This window comes from Carassius auratus, unplaced genomic scaffold (assembly GCF_003368295.1).
Source record: "Carassius auratus strain Wakin unplaced genomic scaffold, ASM336829v1 scaf_tig00216956, whole genome shotgun sequence".
Taxonomy (NCBI): Eukaryota; Metazoa; Chordata; class Actinopteri; order Cypriniformes; family Cyprinidae; genus Carassius; species Carassius auratus.
In genome coordinates, this window is record NW_020528815.1 from 1 (window position 1) to 15042 (window position 15042).

At 39.5% G+C, this 15042-nt stretch overlaps 2 long non-coding RNA genes across 3 annotated transcripts; both read left to right on the forward strand.

Moving 5' to 3' along the window:
- Nucleotides 1–30: 30 nt before the first annotated feature.
- On the forward strand, nt 31–3472 carry LOC113099534 (uncharacterized). The gene is made up of 5 exons (XR_003289479.1): nt 31–66; nt 2021–2058; nt 2211–2249; nt 3223–3272; nt 3363–3472. It is a non-coding gene; the product is annotated as an uncharacterized LOC113099534 (long non-coding RNA).
- Nucleotides 3473–11709: 8237 nt separating this feature from the next.
- On the forward strand, nt 11710–13673 carry LOC113099533 (uncharacterized). Of its 2 annotated transcripts, none has more exons than XR_003289478.1 (5): nt 11710–11839; nt 12072–12144; nt 12247–12338; nt 12429–12521; nt 12783–13673. It is a non-coding gene; the product is annotated as an uncharacterized LOC113099533 (long non-coding RNA). The 2 variants fall into 2 exon arrangements; XR_003289477.1 differs by having other exon boundaries at nt 11734–11890.
- Nucleotides 13674–15042: the final 1369 nt, after the last annotated feature.

Below are 15042 nucleotides of genomic sequence, written 5' to 3' on the forward strand. Positions count from 1 at the left end.
GATTAATGCAAGTATTTTCTGCTTTTCTATAAGCGTCTATATAGTGGTCTTTCACGTATCCACGAGGTATAATAGACAGAGCTCTGAAACTACACACAGACCGCCGTGTCTGACATGCTAGTGATGGCGAATCGGCTCAGATTCACACACGGCGTCCGGGTGAGGTAACGTTAGATATTAGCGGGACTTCTCTGTTTCGTCTCAGTCGCGGGGTGCAGGCGGCTTCCTGCTTTGATCGTAAATGAGCGCGAAATCTGTTCTGGGCTGGTTTCCTGCTTGAATGTGTTTTTAGCACAGTAATTCATATTATTAACCTTCCATTAAAACATTACTTTTGTTTGAGGTGACTGTGATGCATTATAAATCCGTGAGGCCTGATTAATGCTGCGTGTGAGCGTAATTAATGCAAGTATTTTCTGCTGTTCCATAACGTCTATGTAGTTTTCCACTGAACTTATCCGTTTTGTCTGGTTAGCGGGGTGCCGGCGGCTTCCCGCTTTGGTCGTAAATGAGCGCGAAATCTGTTCTGGGGCTGGTTTCCTGCTTTAATGTGTTTTTAGCACAGTAATTCATATTATTAACCTTCCATTAAAACATTACTTTTGTTTGAGGTGACTGTGATGCATTATAAATCCGTGAGGCCTGATTAATGCTGCGTGGTGAGCGTAATTAATGCAAGAATTTTCTGCTGTTCCATAAGCGTCTATGTAGTTTTCCACTGAACTTATCCGTTTTGTCTGGGTAGCGGGGTGCCGGCGGCTTCCCGCTTTGATCGTAAATGAGCGCGATATGCCACAAGAAAAATGTTGAGTTACAGTTTAGATGCGGTGTCAGCTACACTTTTTATGTATTTGTTTCTTAATTTGTGATCGGAATATAATTAGAGTACTTTATAATGGTATAATGGTTTTAAGTCAGCAGGTTGAAGTGAGAACTCGAAGTTTGAATCGGTTTTTTTTTTTTATGTGCACCGAATGCAGAGGAAGTTTGTTTTTGTTTGTCGGTGACCAATGCTGCATTCATTTGATGAGAAACAGTTAAAACCATGATATTGTAAGATATATTTAATGTCTTAACATAATCGATATATAAATTATAAATCAGAAATTAATTATATAATGTAATTATTACGAATAAACGTATATTATTATCACTGTTGAAAAAGGTTGTGCTGCTTATTATTGTGTGATGATTTTTTTTTGTGATAAACTCATGCATTTAAAGTTTTGTAGTAAACTGATGCATTTCTTTCAGCATTCTTTCAAAACAAATGTCAAAAATGTAAAAAAATAAATAAAATAAATTCCAAAATCGTATGTAACATTGTTAAATACTGTCACTTTTGATCAGTTCATGTCTGCTTAGGAAAAGTATTAAAACAATTATTGAACCATTATTTCATACAGGTAGTTATAATTCACAGTTTCCACAAAAATATGAGGCAGCACAACTGTTTTTTTTTTTTTTTTTTTTTTTTTTCATGTTGATGATAACATGACACTGACTAATGGAGGAAACTATGATAATTCAGTTTGCCTTCACCAAAATAAATTTAAGCTGTAATAATAATTGACAATATTACTGTTTTTACTGAATTTATCAGCTTTGGAGGGTATAAAAGTCTTTTTTGAAAATAAATGGAATAACACAATCGTTTTAGCTTCCAGCATGTAATTTATTTTTGTAGTTGCCTTAATGTCGGTTTCCTCTGTTTTGTATGGTTGACATCCACATGTTATATCTCTGATCTAATGTGTTTTCTGTGTCCCAATATATTTGTCATATGCCTGTTGATATCTGTGAAGTATATTTAAAATGTACCATAACTATATATTTGGACATAGACCGCATATTCAATGTTTATATAAGAATAAAATTAGGGTTTTTTTTTTTTTTTTTTTTTTTTTAAGTCATAAGATGTATATTGACAGTCGTGTAGACCTGTGCTTTATCAACTGTCTCTGTTGTGTGCTGTCAAGCATTAATGTATTCATTTTTTGTTCATTCTTTCTTCATTTAGATTGATCTTTGAGCTTTATCTCCTGAGCAATTCTTGAGGTTTGTCTGCATTTTTTGGTTGTATATTTAAAGTTGCACTATGGAGGATTAAGAAAATGTGAAATCTTGTAAATCAGAGATGTTGTAGATTATGGGGTTGACAGATTTGAACAATTATGTCTGACATTTTATTTTTTATTTTCAAATTACAGCATTACGAGCACTACAAACTCTCCACTGCACAATATCCAGTAAGTATTTTTTTTTATAATTTTTTTTTTTGATATGGATAAAATATAATCAGATCAGATGACAAAGCTATATTAATGAAATACTACTGTGTCATTGATGCAGTATAGCACTTCAGAACCTGTGACTAGCTTGTGGAGTTTTGTGAAATTCACTGGGGAATATTTTAGGCCTCAATGACTTTCCTTGCTTGTAATTTTTCATGTCAAAAAGTCGAAAAGAGAGTGATTAAATGATATTCATTTGGTGGGGAACCATTCCTTTGTTGTAAGTTATAGATAAACAGTTTTCCCTCCTGCAAGATAGAACCAGCTTATGTTATAGCCATCGGCTGCGTTCAAAGTTGCATACTCTCGGAGTAGATTCTACTTATGAATAAGTAATAATTTTGCAAGCAATACAAAAATAGTATAATATGTATGCAGATGTAATACATTTGACATGTTATCACTGTCACGTGAGCTACTGTTCAGTTACAATGCAATTCACAATTATGCTACTGTGGACTCATGGGATAGACTAAACTACAGAATCTCAATAGAAGTGGTAGGTCATCCAGGTACTTTTCATCTACTGCCTTTCACCCTACTATATAGTAGAGAAGTATGCAAGTTCAGATAATGCCCTAGAACTTTTAATAAAACCAGGTAAAAACATCATTTGTTGAACAACCAATCAGAATAAAAAAAAAAGTTTTCTATCTGTCAATCATTTAGGTTTTGTCATATTGTTTGACAGTGAGTATATTATATTGACAATGTTATATTTTCCTACTTTTGTATTTTCCTACACTGAGGAACCTCTTTGGCCTATCACTTACAGTATCTTTAGATTTGGAACATAATTTATATTGAAAACCTGACTGTATGGAAAAACCTTTATGGATGCCTTTGCATATACTTTTTATGTTAATATTGATCTTATTTCACATACATAGGCTATCTTTAATTGTGTGTGTGTGTTTGTGTTTTGCAGACCATCTATTCAGAGTAGAACCTGCATTTTTCACTGCAGCTGAACGCCTGGTTAGTGTGCAAAATGCCTAAATGCTGCTATGTCGATTTCTTTTCAATATTATTATCATTATAGTCGCCTCATTTGTGTTTCTTTTCCAGGTTTTGGGATTTCTCTAACCAGCAGTTCTCTTGAATTGTACTTCCCACCCATCAACCCCAACCCACCCTTCCCTCCCCTCCCCAACCTCCCACCCACAAAAAAAAACAAAAAAAACCAAAAAAAAATTCTGTTCTTTAAGTTCAGTTCTTTTAATACTAGGTTAATAATTTGTGTTTAATCCGCTATTGTTTTTTTTTTTTTTCCTTTGGAAAAAAAGTTTGTTTCTATTAATATTAGAGTCATAATTAGTTTTATCTGCTACCGTTCCTTTTATTGAAAAGTTGTATTTGTAGGACGTTCTTTTTCTTGTCAATTAACTAACTTGTTTTTTTCTTGAGAATACTTTGCAGGTTGTAGCGCTTCAGCATTTCGTGAAGTAAGTGACTGAAAATATATTGTAAAAATGCTTATTAAATACATTAATATTTGACTGTAGCATTAAAACCATTTTACAGTAATTTTAAATAGAGATATTTTCACAATCATTATGAAGATAATGTGACAGTTATTTGCCTAACATTTATTTATGAGACAATGTGAAATCATCTGCTTATTATTATTATTATTATTATTCTTATTATTATTATTATTAAAAAACAATCAGAACAGATGATCAGGACTATTTATTATTATAAATTATTTTATCCCATTAAGCTAAAAAAGATTGAATATTACAATTATAAGATTGCCAAAGGCTGTAATTTAACTAACGTAAATTTAATTGTTCTGATGTGAAGTATGTTTGAAAATTAAGCACTTATTTGTTTACATACATGCAGTGTGTTATGGTGTTTTCAGAGCATCTCTACAGAGAAACCATCACATTTATACAATTTCCTTTTCTGTATATGCTTGTGGAGTTGTAGAATTCCCAACTCTTTGACCAAGTTATTTCTTTTTCAAATGAATGGGCTAGTCAGGTATGTCAGGGATTATTTTATCTCATGTCTTTGGTCTGTTTTCTCATATTTTGTCTTTTGTTCTTTTGAAGGATGCCTCGGAAAGGTAGGAGATCCCAGGCTCAAAAAGTTCGTTGGACAAAGTTAGACCTGACAGGGCAGACGAGCATCAGTAAAGGTGTTACTCCGGTTTCTGATGGACAGCAGTACGAAGATGGCGACAGCACATCTAGAGTTATATCCGTGCAGGCGTCTCACTGCCAGAGTGATGCAAGGTATGATGTTTTCTCACGAAACAGTCAGTGCACATGTGTAGCTCTGACATTCCTTGCTTACCACAGTGAAGGAAATTCGTTCGAAAGGCCTGATCTTGACAGGGTGCTAGAGGAAGGGGATGCTCTGTATGTGGGCATTAAAATGCAGCTTATTGCCGAAGGAAGATTCCAACAGAATCTTCTAAGCATGGCTGAAGTACCTGTGAGCATCTCAACTTCTAACCATAACTACAACGTCCAAAAGTCAGAAGTGGTGATGGGGTATCTGAGAGACAGAGGAACTCAGGAAATGGACACGTGGTGGATTCCTCTTGATGAAAGACTTCAGTGTCTCTCAACAGATGTCAGCCATGCACTGCTTATTGTTTCTCCAGAGTGCTTGGCTGTGTTCAGAGACAGATCTGGAAGATATGGATATTTTGATTCCCATTCCAGAACTGCTGAAGGTTTGCCACATCCCACTGGTGACGGAACGGCAGTTATGCTAACTTTCACCAATCTGCATGACATGATCAACAGATTACTTGAGCTTTTTTGGAATCGTGGTCCTCAAGCTTGCTATGAATTCATGGCTGTTTCATTTGAAATGGAGCAACAGTCTGAGAAACCATGCTCATCAGCAGCATGTGTGACACCATCAGAAATAACTTCACCTCTGTCAAAAACACCAACAACTGCTGACATCAGAATCCCTGAAAATCTTGTTGTGACGGATGCCAAAAACCAAAGCGTCATAAATGTTTTTAAAACAAACAAACAGCGAAGAAGAAAAGAAATGCGTAAACTTGTGAGAAAAAAGCAAGAAGCAAGACTTGAGAAAAGTGCTCCACATTTTGATGTCCGGGAACAAAAAAGAAGAGAATATGAGAGAGAGAAATATGCCACCAATTTGAAGTTTCAGATGAAGAAAAAGGAGATTACCAAAAAGAAGTATGATCAAGATCCTTTTGCCAGACACAAAAAGATGGAATACATTACCAGGAGGTACAACACAGATGTGCTCTTCCAAAAAAAGCAGAAAGGGTACATAATTAAGCGGTACCACAGTGATGCACTTTTCCAGAGGAAAATGAAGAACTACGTGGTCACGAGGTACAAGACGGATGCTCTGTTCCAGAGGAAAATGAAGAACTACATGGTCACGAGGTACAAGACGGATGCTCTGTTCCAGAGGAAAATGAAGAACTACATGGTCACGAGGTACAAGACGGATGCTCTGTTCCAGAGGAAAATGAAGAACTACATGGTCACTAGGTACAAGACGGATGCCCTGTTCCAGAGGAAAATGAAGAACTACATGGTCAGGAGGTACAAGACGGATGATCTTTTCCAGAAGAAAATGAAGGACTACATGGCCAGAAGATATGCAAGTGATTCAAAGTTTAGGTCACATCACATTCTACGTTGTACTCTCCATAAGAAACAGAAGAGTCTTACCGATCCTGGATTCCACATCCTTCACAAGTTGAGATGTGCATTAAAGATCAAGAAAAAATACAAGCCATACATTCGTTTCAGTCAGAATACACCCAATTCTGATGCGACAAACAAGCCTGTGTCCAACAGCTTGATTAAAAAGGCCATATCTGCATTTCGGTGTCAAATTCTGCATGGTCCAACTTACATCTGCACAGTCTGTCACAGGACTCTGTTTCCAAATCAGGTTAAGATGTGTAATAGAACACGATACCGCAAAAATGTTCATATTGCAGCTTCTTGCTTAACTGGGAAATATGTTCATGCTTGTGACAGTGCCTGCTCAGTTCCTTGTGCAGTTCCAGATGAGCGAAGACAGGAGTGGATCTGCCACACCTGTGACAGCCATCTGAAGAGAGGATCCATGCCTTCTATTGCAGCGGCAAACAGACTTGAATTGCCACCCATCCCGGCAGAACTGCTTGAGCTGAATGTTCTTGAACGTCAGCTTATCGCCAAAATTGTTCCTTTTGCAAAAATAGTTGCATTGCCCAAAGGACAGCAGCGATCAGTTTATGGTGCTGTTGTGTGTGTGCCCTCTGAGGTGGAGAAAACAGTAAACTGTCTCCCAAGGCCTAACAGTGAGTCCCAGCTCCTACAGGTGAAGCTGAAAAGACACATCAAGTTCAGAGGATACCAACACTTCCATACAGTGAATATGCACAATGTGCTAGCAGCGTTAGCAAAACTGAAAGCAATGCATTCAGAATACAGGGACATCTCGATTAGTGACGCTACCACATTTGAATTTCTCCCTGATGATGAGCTGGATGCCACAGAGGAGAAACAGGAAGTTGTTGTCTCTGAACAGGATGAGCAGCATGTCAGCACAGAAGAAAAGGATGAGCTCAGGCCTGGCCTCACTTTGGACACATGCATGCAGCCACTTGACATCGGACAGGACTTGCTGTCGTATGGTGAGGGAATCTTCAGCATTGCGCCTGCTCAAGGGAAAAAGCCAGTCGGATTTTTCAAGGTTCCCAAATTGGAAGCCATGGCCTTCCCCGTACAGTTTCCCACTGGACAGAACACAATTGATGAGGCACGACAAGTTGCATTATCACCAAGCATGTATTTCAATGCTAGACTGTTCTGTGTGGATACTCGTTTTGCCAAAGACCAGAGTTATCTCTTCTTTGCGCAGTTTGTCACTGAAACGCACATGGCTAGAAACAGCATGTCTATCCAGTTGCGAAAAGGCAAGCCTGTTACAAAAGATGGACGTAGAATCTCCAACAAGCTTCTTCAGGATGATCTTGAGGTTGAAAGACTGGTCCATAGCCGTGACGCCACAAGGTTTATGCAACCCTTGAGAGGCACTCCATCTTATTGGGAGAAAACGTTGAGAGATCTACAGGCCATGATTAGGCAGTTAGGGAATCCTACTTTTTTTTGCACATTCAGTGCAGCCGAAATGCGATGGCCAGAAGTGATAACGGCAATAAAGGCTCAGCAAGGTGAAGAGGTCGTCTTTTCAGAGCTTGACTGGACGACTAAATGTGAAATCCTCCGAAGTAACCCCGTCACCGTCATGCGGATGTTTGAGAAACGAGTGGATGCATTAATGAACCATCTGCTTTTGTCACCTGCTCAACCCATCGGCGAAGTCGAGGATTACTTTTATCGTGTGGAGTTTCAAGCCAGAGGAAGCCCACATATTCATCTGCTGGCCTGGGTAAAGGGGGCACCAGAATTCGAAAATCAGTCTGACCAAGTAGTGTGTGACTTTATTGACCGTTACATAACCTGCCAGTTGCCGGACCCTACCACCGATCCCGAGCTTCATAAAATTGTCACCGAAGTTCAACTTCACAGCAAGAAGCACTCCAAATCTTGCAAGAAAGGAAATGTGTTGTGTAGATATGGGTTCCCTAAACTTCCCATGTCAAGCACCACCATCACCCGTCCACGACCACAACGTCCTGAGGAAGATGAAAACGAAGACCAACACCACCAAGAAAGAAAGAAGAGAAGACGGGACGCTCCACAACGTCCTGAGGAAGAAGAAAACGAAGACCAACACCACCAAGAGAGAAAGAAGAGAAGACAGGACGCTCCACAACGTCCTGAGGAAGCTGAAAACGAAGACCAACAACACCAAGAGAGAAAGAAGAGAAGACAGGACGCTGCTCGAAAAGCAATGAGCGAAGCCAGGACAAAACTCAAGCCAGTGTGGGACTTGCTAAACGATCCCCAGGCCTCCTTTGACAACTTGTCAGACTTGCTGACCAAATGTAATCTGTCCATGGATGATTACTGTAAATACGCTGAGGCACTGTCCACTTCAAACGTGATTTTGCTGAAGCGTGATCCAAAGGAGGCTTGGGTGAATGGATACAACCCAGATTTGCTGAGGGCATGGAACGCCAACATGGACATACAGTTCGTTCTTGACTCTTTCAGCTGCATCATGTATATGTTGTCCTACATTTCCAAGCCAGAACACGAAATGAATGATTACCTGAAGACCGTGATCAAGGGTGTTCGTGAAACCAACGTAAACGAAGAGGACGAAATGAAGCAGATAATGCAGGCCTACTCCAAACACCGGCAAGTGAGTGCTCAGGAGTCTGTGGCACGGACATGCAGCTTACCATTGAAGAAGTGTTCACGAAATGTTGTGTTTATTCCGACGGATGATGATGCCCTGAGGATGAGTTTGCCTCGTAGTGTCCTACACAGCAAAGATCCTGATTCAGAGGATGTCTGGATGTCAGGTATTATAGAGAAATACAGAGCAAGGCCTCGAACACTGGAGTTTGAAAAGATGTGCCTTGCAGACTTTGTGTCTAATTACCGCGTTGTGTATGGTCGGCAAACTAAAGGAAAGAATGTCCTCCCACTCCTCAACGATATGGGATTCATTCAGAAGAGAACTGTTGGTAAGGCTGCAATTGTCAGGTATGCTCGCTTTTCGGAGGAGAAGCAACCGGAGAAGTTTTGCGGAACAATGGTAAAACTTTACGTGCCACATCGTGTCAACGAACAGCTGAAACCTCAAGGGTTTCCAACGTATCAGGAGTTTTACAAAAGGGGACTTGTAGAACTCCCATCACACCCCAATTTCCGATTCCCTGTCCGTGGCTTAGTTAAAGCACAACAGAAGAAGTTTGAAAAGCACGGCAAAAAAGTGGACGAAGCATATGAACAGCTGCAGCGGGAAGGACCATCTGAGAATGCTTGGTGTGCTTTTGCCCCTGAAATCGACGTTGATCGGATGGAGTGTATTGCAGAACAACAAGACGTCCATCCAGAAGAAAATGAACAGGATGATGTTCCAGAATACCAGATTCGTCGTGAAGATGGAGACGGAGTCGTACCACAGATTGAGGCACCACAGATGACTAATGAATATCTGAGGAAGATGTTTAGGAGTCTAAATGAGACGCAGGCAGCAATTTTTTACACTGTCCGCCAGTGGTGTCAGAAGCGTGTGTGGGGTCACAATCCAGAGCAGTTTTTTTACTTTTTGTCAGGCGGTGCAGGTTGTGGGAAATCGCACGTCATCAAGTGCATACACTCGGAAGCAACTAAGATTCTGCGACAACTCCCTCGACTCCGGGAAGAAGGGGATCTCTCCGTGCCCACGGTGTTGTTGTCTGCGTTTACTGGAACTGCAGCATTCAACATCTCTGGTAAAACGCTGCATTCCCTTTTAAAACTGCCAAGGAGTCTGAAGCCACCTTATCAAGGACTTGGGAACGCCCTTGATGAAGTGAGAGCAGGATTACGCGACGTGGAGATTCTTATCATCGATGAAATATCCATGGTTTCTAAGGATCTGTTCACATACGTAAACTGGAGATTTCAGCAGATCAAAGGCAACAAGAAACCTTTTGGAGGAATATCTTGCCTCGTCGTAGGGGATTATTATCAACTGCCACCGCTTGGTAAAGCCAAACCGCTCTGTGTGTATGAAGAGGATATGCTGGACTTCTGGAAGGACCATTTTCAAATCATCACACTCACAGAGATCATGCGGCAGAAGGAAGACCTCGCTTTCGCTCAACTGTTGAACCGACTACGAGTGAGGCAGAAGACAGAAGCTCTCAGGGAAGATGATCGAGCTTTGTTATTCCAGGCTGTGAAGAAGCCAGAAGACTGTCCACGTGATGCTCTACACATATTCGCCACTAACAAAGAGGTTGACAAGTACAATACTGAGATTGTACAGGCCCTCTTCGCTGACATCATAACAATTGATGCCGAAGACTACAGGAAAGACCCAAGAACAGGAAGGATGAAGCGATTAAACAAACCTGTCACTGGAAAAAAGGACGACTTGCTGGACACAATGCAAGTTGCAGTGGGAGTTCGTGTGATGGTAACCAGGAACCTGGATGTAGAAGATGGAATTGTCAATGGATGTTTTGGCACGATTGCAAACATCGTCACCAAAACGAAAGATGGAATCGACACCGTACAAATGTTAGGACTTCAACTTGACAATCCGAACGCCGGTCAGAAACACCGTAAAAAGGTACGAGGTGAAGAAGACGTCTTGGTTTACATTGAGAGATCTGAAGAAAGTCTGAGGAAAGGAGCTGTTCGTCGACAGTTTCCCATTAAGCTAGCTTACGCCTGCACAGCCCACAAAGTTCAAGGCATGACAATGCACTCTGCAGTAGTGTCATTGAAGAAGATTTTTGAGCCGGGAATGGCCTACGTTGCCCTCAGCAGAACGACATCTCTACAAGGATTACACATCACGGATTTCGACGACAAGAAGATATATGCTGATCCTGAAATCACAACCTCTTTGCAAAGCATGAGAAGAGCAAAAGTTGAAGAAATCATGCCACTTCTGCAGCACGTGAGGGAAAATAGACAGGAACAAACACTCACCATCATTCATCACAACACGGAAGGACTGGCATCTCACATGGAGGATATCAGATGCCATCATGAGCTAAAACTCGCCGATGTTCTGTGTTTAACAGAAACACACCTGACTGGATCGTCTACTTCAGATCTCCAATTGGAAGGATACAACTTGTTCACACGCAACAGGCATGTCTCCTACTCCACACATCAAGAACTTGGAAGGAAAAATGGAGGTGGAGTCGCAATATATTGCAAGGAGCACATTCCAACTCAGCCCAGGCAATATATACAAAATGTGACTGATCTGGAGTTTGCTGTGATCAAATTGGATTCCCCAATAAAAGCAGCAGTCGTAGCTGTGTATAGGCCACCACAGTACAGTGTTGGAGATTTCTTGACCAACCTGAACAGTATGCTGGATTACCTGGACCTCACACACAACGATCTCGTCATCATCTGTGGAGATTTCAACGAGGACCTCTTACACCCTGGAAAAAAACCTATTCTGGAGTTGTTTCAATCTCGAGGATACACTCAACTGATTACATCAGCGACGACGGAAAAGCACACACTACTTGACCACATCTACATTTCAAATCCGGACTTCTGTCATCAATCGGGCGTGTTAGAGACCTACCACAGTTACCACAATCCTGTGTACTGTGTATTGCGTTTTTTTCCATAGGTGAATTGCCCGCTATACCAGGTCACTGGGGCCACTGAATCAGCATTAACGACAACAGTGGGGCAACACCAGCCTTAGTTCCCCAGTGGCTTCTGTATGAGTGGTGTCTTGGCCTTAAGCCATATTGAACTGAGGTTCCATTTAACCTCCTTTATCGACGGCAGTGACGTTGCGGTTATATTGTGTTGTCCGTGGTAATATAAAGGTGTTGTGTCCCTGAGTTACCTAGAGTACAGCAGCAGGAAGGACGAAGGAGTAGTGTGGCAGCTCCAGACAGGACAGGAAGTGAAGGCAGCAGAATACAGGACGCAGTCAGGGTTAGTGTAATAACTCCAGGGAAGACACAGACAGTGAGAGCAACAGCAGCAGTAAGTCATTAAAAGACAGTAAGGTTAAGTGAGAAGTATTAAGACACTGTTGTGATGTATTTGATTTTTACCCTAACGTAACATTTGTTTCAAATGTTGTGTTCAATCTGTACGATGTGTACTGGATATATTATTTGCAGTCCTCTGCTATTCTAATATTGATATGTGCTCTTCTGTAAAGTTGCAGGAAGATTTTGGAGACCATAGCAGTCCTGTGCAACACTGGATATGAGTGTGCAATATACCATCTAAAGGTAAGTGTTAAAAGATGTAACTTCAGTCACTGTGCTACTGCATGTGATAACCACATTTTAAAGGAATATTGTAATCTAATTTTGAATTTTGATGTTTTTCAGGAACCGGCGAGTCAGAATGTCTGAGAAGATCAAGTGTGCTTCACCACTGATGATGATGAGCTGGATACCAGCTTATGGGCTAATTTCTTTCAGTAAGTTTTAGTTTACTTAATTATGTTTATTATTATTTTTTAGTTTATTAGTAAATGTGTGTGCAGTGATCCTGTTATTCATTTATTAAGTTCATTGCCAGAGGACGGGACCAGATGTGTTTGGAGTTGAAGACAATGCTGAAGACCAAAGAAGCAACGGAAGAAGAACATTTAAGCACTGAGGTAAAGTTTGTCAATAATACTGGAAAGGTCTAGTGTTTCAGTGCACTTTATCATACAGTGTGTTTGTTCAGAGGCATGTGCTTTGATGTGAATGCTTAGATTTTAAAGTGTATGATGGTCCTCAGAAGTGAGAGAGCAGAAATGTCTCTTGCAAGACATACATCTGACCTGAAAGTTTATGCTCTGTAAGTCTTGCAGAATGAATTTTTTTTTATTCAATTCACTAACATGATCATATCTGTTTTACCTCCTCTACCTCAGGGTGTCCAGCCTGTTTGCCATGACAGATCCAGCGGCTAGATGGCGGAAGATGCTTCAATACCCAATTGCACTGAATCATTAGATGATCAACTAATTAATATTAATATATATTTTTAAATTATCTTATTATATTAAATAATTGGTCTCAGTTTACTATTTCATATATTAGTTTGAATAATAATGTTTTTATAATGTGTACGCCATGCCCGAGGAGGATGGGTTCCCCCTGATGAGTCTGGTTCCTCTCAAGGTTTTTTATCTCCTTAAGAGTTTTTTCCTTGCCACCGTCGCCACTGGCTTGCTCACTGGGGGTGTTGTGTCAAATCCTGTGTCCCTCTCGCGTCCCTGCCGACCAGGGTTTCCAAAACAACAGTTTGCGACTCGATGAATTTTTTATTAATTAAATCATAGAAATTTAAACGACTAAAAATGAAATCATGTTATGGCTTAGTCACTTATGGTAAAGCAGTAAGCCCTGTGATGCTGTGATTAACAGTGCTTTCAGAACTGCTAAGGGGTGTTGCTGTTTTCTGAAATCACAGGGCTTATGTATGGCCTTATGCCCTTTATAAACACTTGTGCAGTAATAGACGCAATCATGGACAGTAATGTGAGTATTTTACAATGGCTTTAAATGCAACATGCACAAGGTTCACTTTATTAATACAATAATTCAAACACTTTGACCACTATTCTGCCAAAATAGAAACTTGATTTTAAATTTTTTGTAATTGCAACAGTACGATATTTGTTTTTTATTTTCATAATTCGATAATTTTAATATGAAGTTAAAATAATATTTATATGTGAGCTAGTGCAACATTATAGGGTGGGATTTGGCACAACAGGTGTTTTCTAATACTTTTAATAAACATTTTGGTTGAATTGGCACATCAAGTGTTTTTGTCTTTATTGTATCTTCTTCAATGGCACATTTAATGTGTTCTTCTGAACTTCACAGAAAGTCCAGGGGGTTTTCCAGAAAGCAAGGTTAACTTACAGTCACATATATTCTCAGTAGATTGACCCAAACCTTGCTTACTCTAGGTACGCTGTTTCCAGAAACTATTTTATACTTTTTTTTTTTTTTCCTTTTTTTTTTTAAATCAAGGCTACAATATGTCTCTGCATATTTTCACTGTTAACATATTTTTTTATTTTTCACTTAAATATTTCATGTCAGGACTAAGGATTGCAAAAATGTTTAATAACCTTATGGTGTCCAGAAATTTTTATTTGACAAAGAATATTTAATAGTAGTGAATTAAAAGCTACAGGATCTAGCTGTGGCTGGGCTCGGGGATAGATTCTTAAACATTTTAGGTGAATTGGCTAATCCTGCATGTTTGCTTAATTGAATGGTATATTCACAGATGGTACTATAAGATGGTTAAACTTTTAAATAAGGTTTGTATTCTTCTATGCATGAAGACTTTGTGTGTAAATATTTGTTATTTTTTATCATAATCCAATAAGCAAACTTTGTTTTACCTCCAAACCTGCTAAGATCACACTCTTACTTGATCTGGATGAGTATCATTAGAAAGACTTAAAATGTCAGCCTAAATATTTGAATACTGTTGATAAAACTTGGTTGCCATGACAGTAAATTAACAGCACTTACACAAGTTTTTAATGTTTAATTTTTATTAATTTCTCTGGTGTGGTAAATGAATCCCATCCCACCTGTTTATTGTAAATAAACAGTCCACCACTGTGGTGTTGGTAAGTGTCTGGAGTACAGAAAGGTCCTCCGTCATGAAGCTCAGAAGATCCACTGCAGGTTTGACCCCCAGGTGACCAACTCTCAGCCCACTTCACAAAGCTGTGGCTGGCAATCAATACTACTTTATCTAAAAAATGTGTTAAAACTTTATGGTAAATGAAAATCGGTAATGAAGCAGATATATATGAACGTATGTTACGGTGTGGCAAAGCTTTACAATTCACTGAAAATATAAGCAGTTTAGGTAAAAGTTGGTCTTTTTGATTCAGGCAAATAGTATTTAAATTTAGTATTTAAATATTGAGTTTTTGACATTTAAAAACCCTGAAAACAGCCATATTAAAGGTCCTTGAAAAATACTTGAATTTTAAAAGGAATGTATGAAATTACTGTTCATTTTTGGTTTGGATAAAAACATTTTCACGCAAAATGAACAATGCAGCGCGTGTTAAATAGCCATTTCACCTGACTTTTGGGAGCTCACGAGATCTCGCGATATTACTCCTACAGGTGAGAAGCAGTCTCGCGATATTG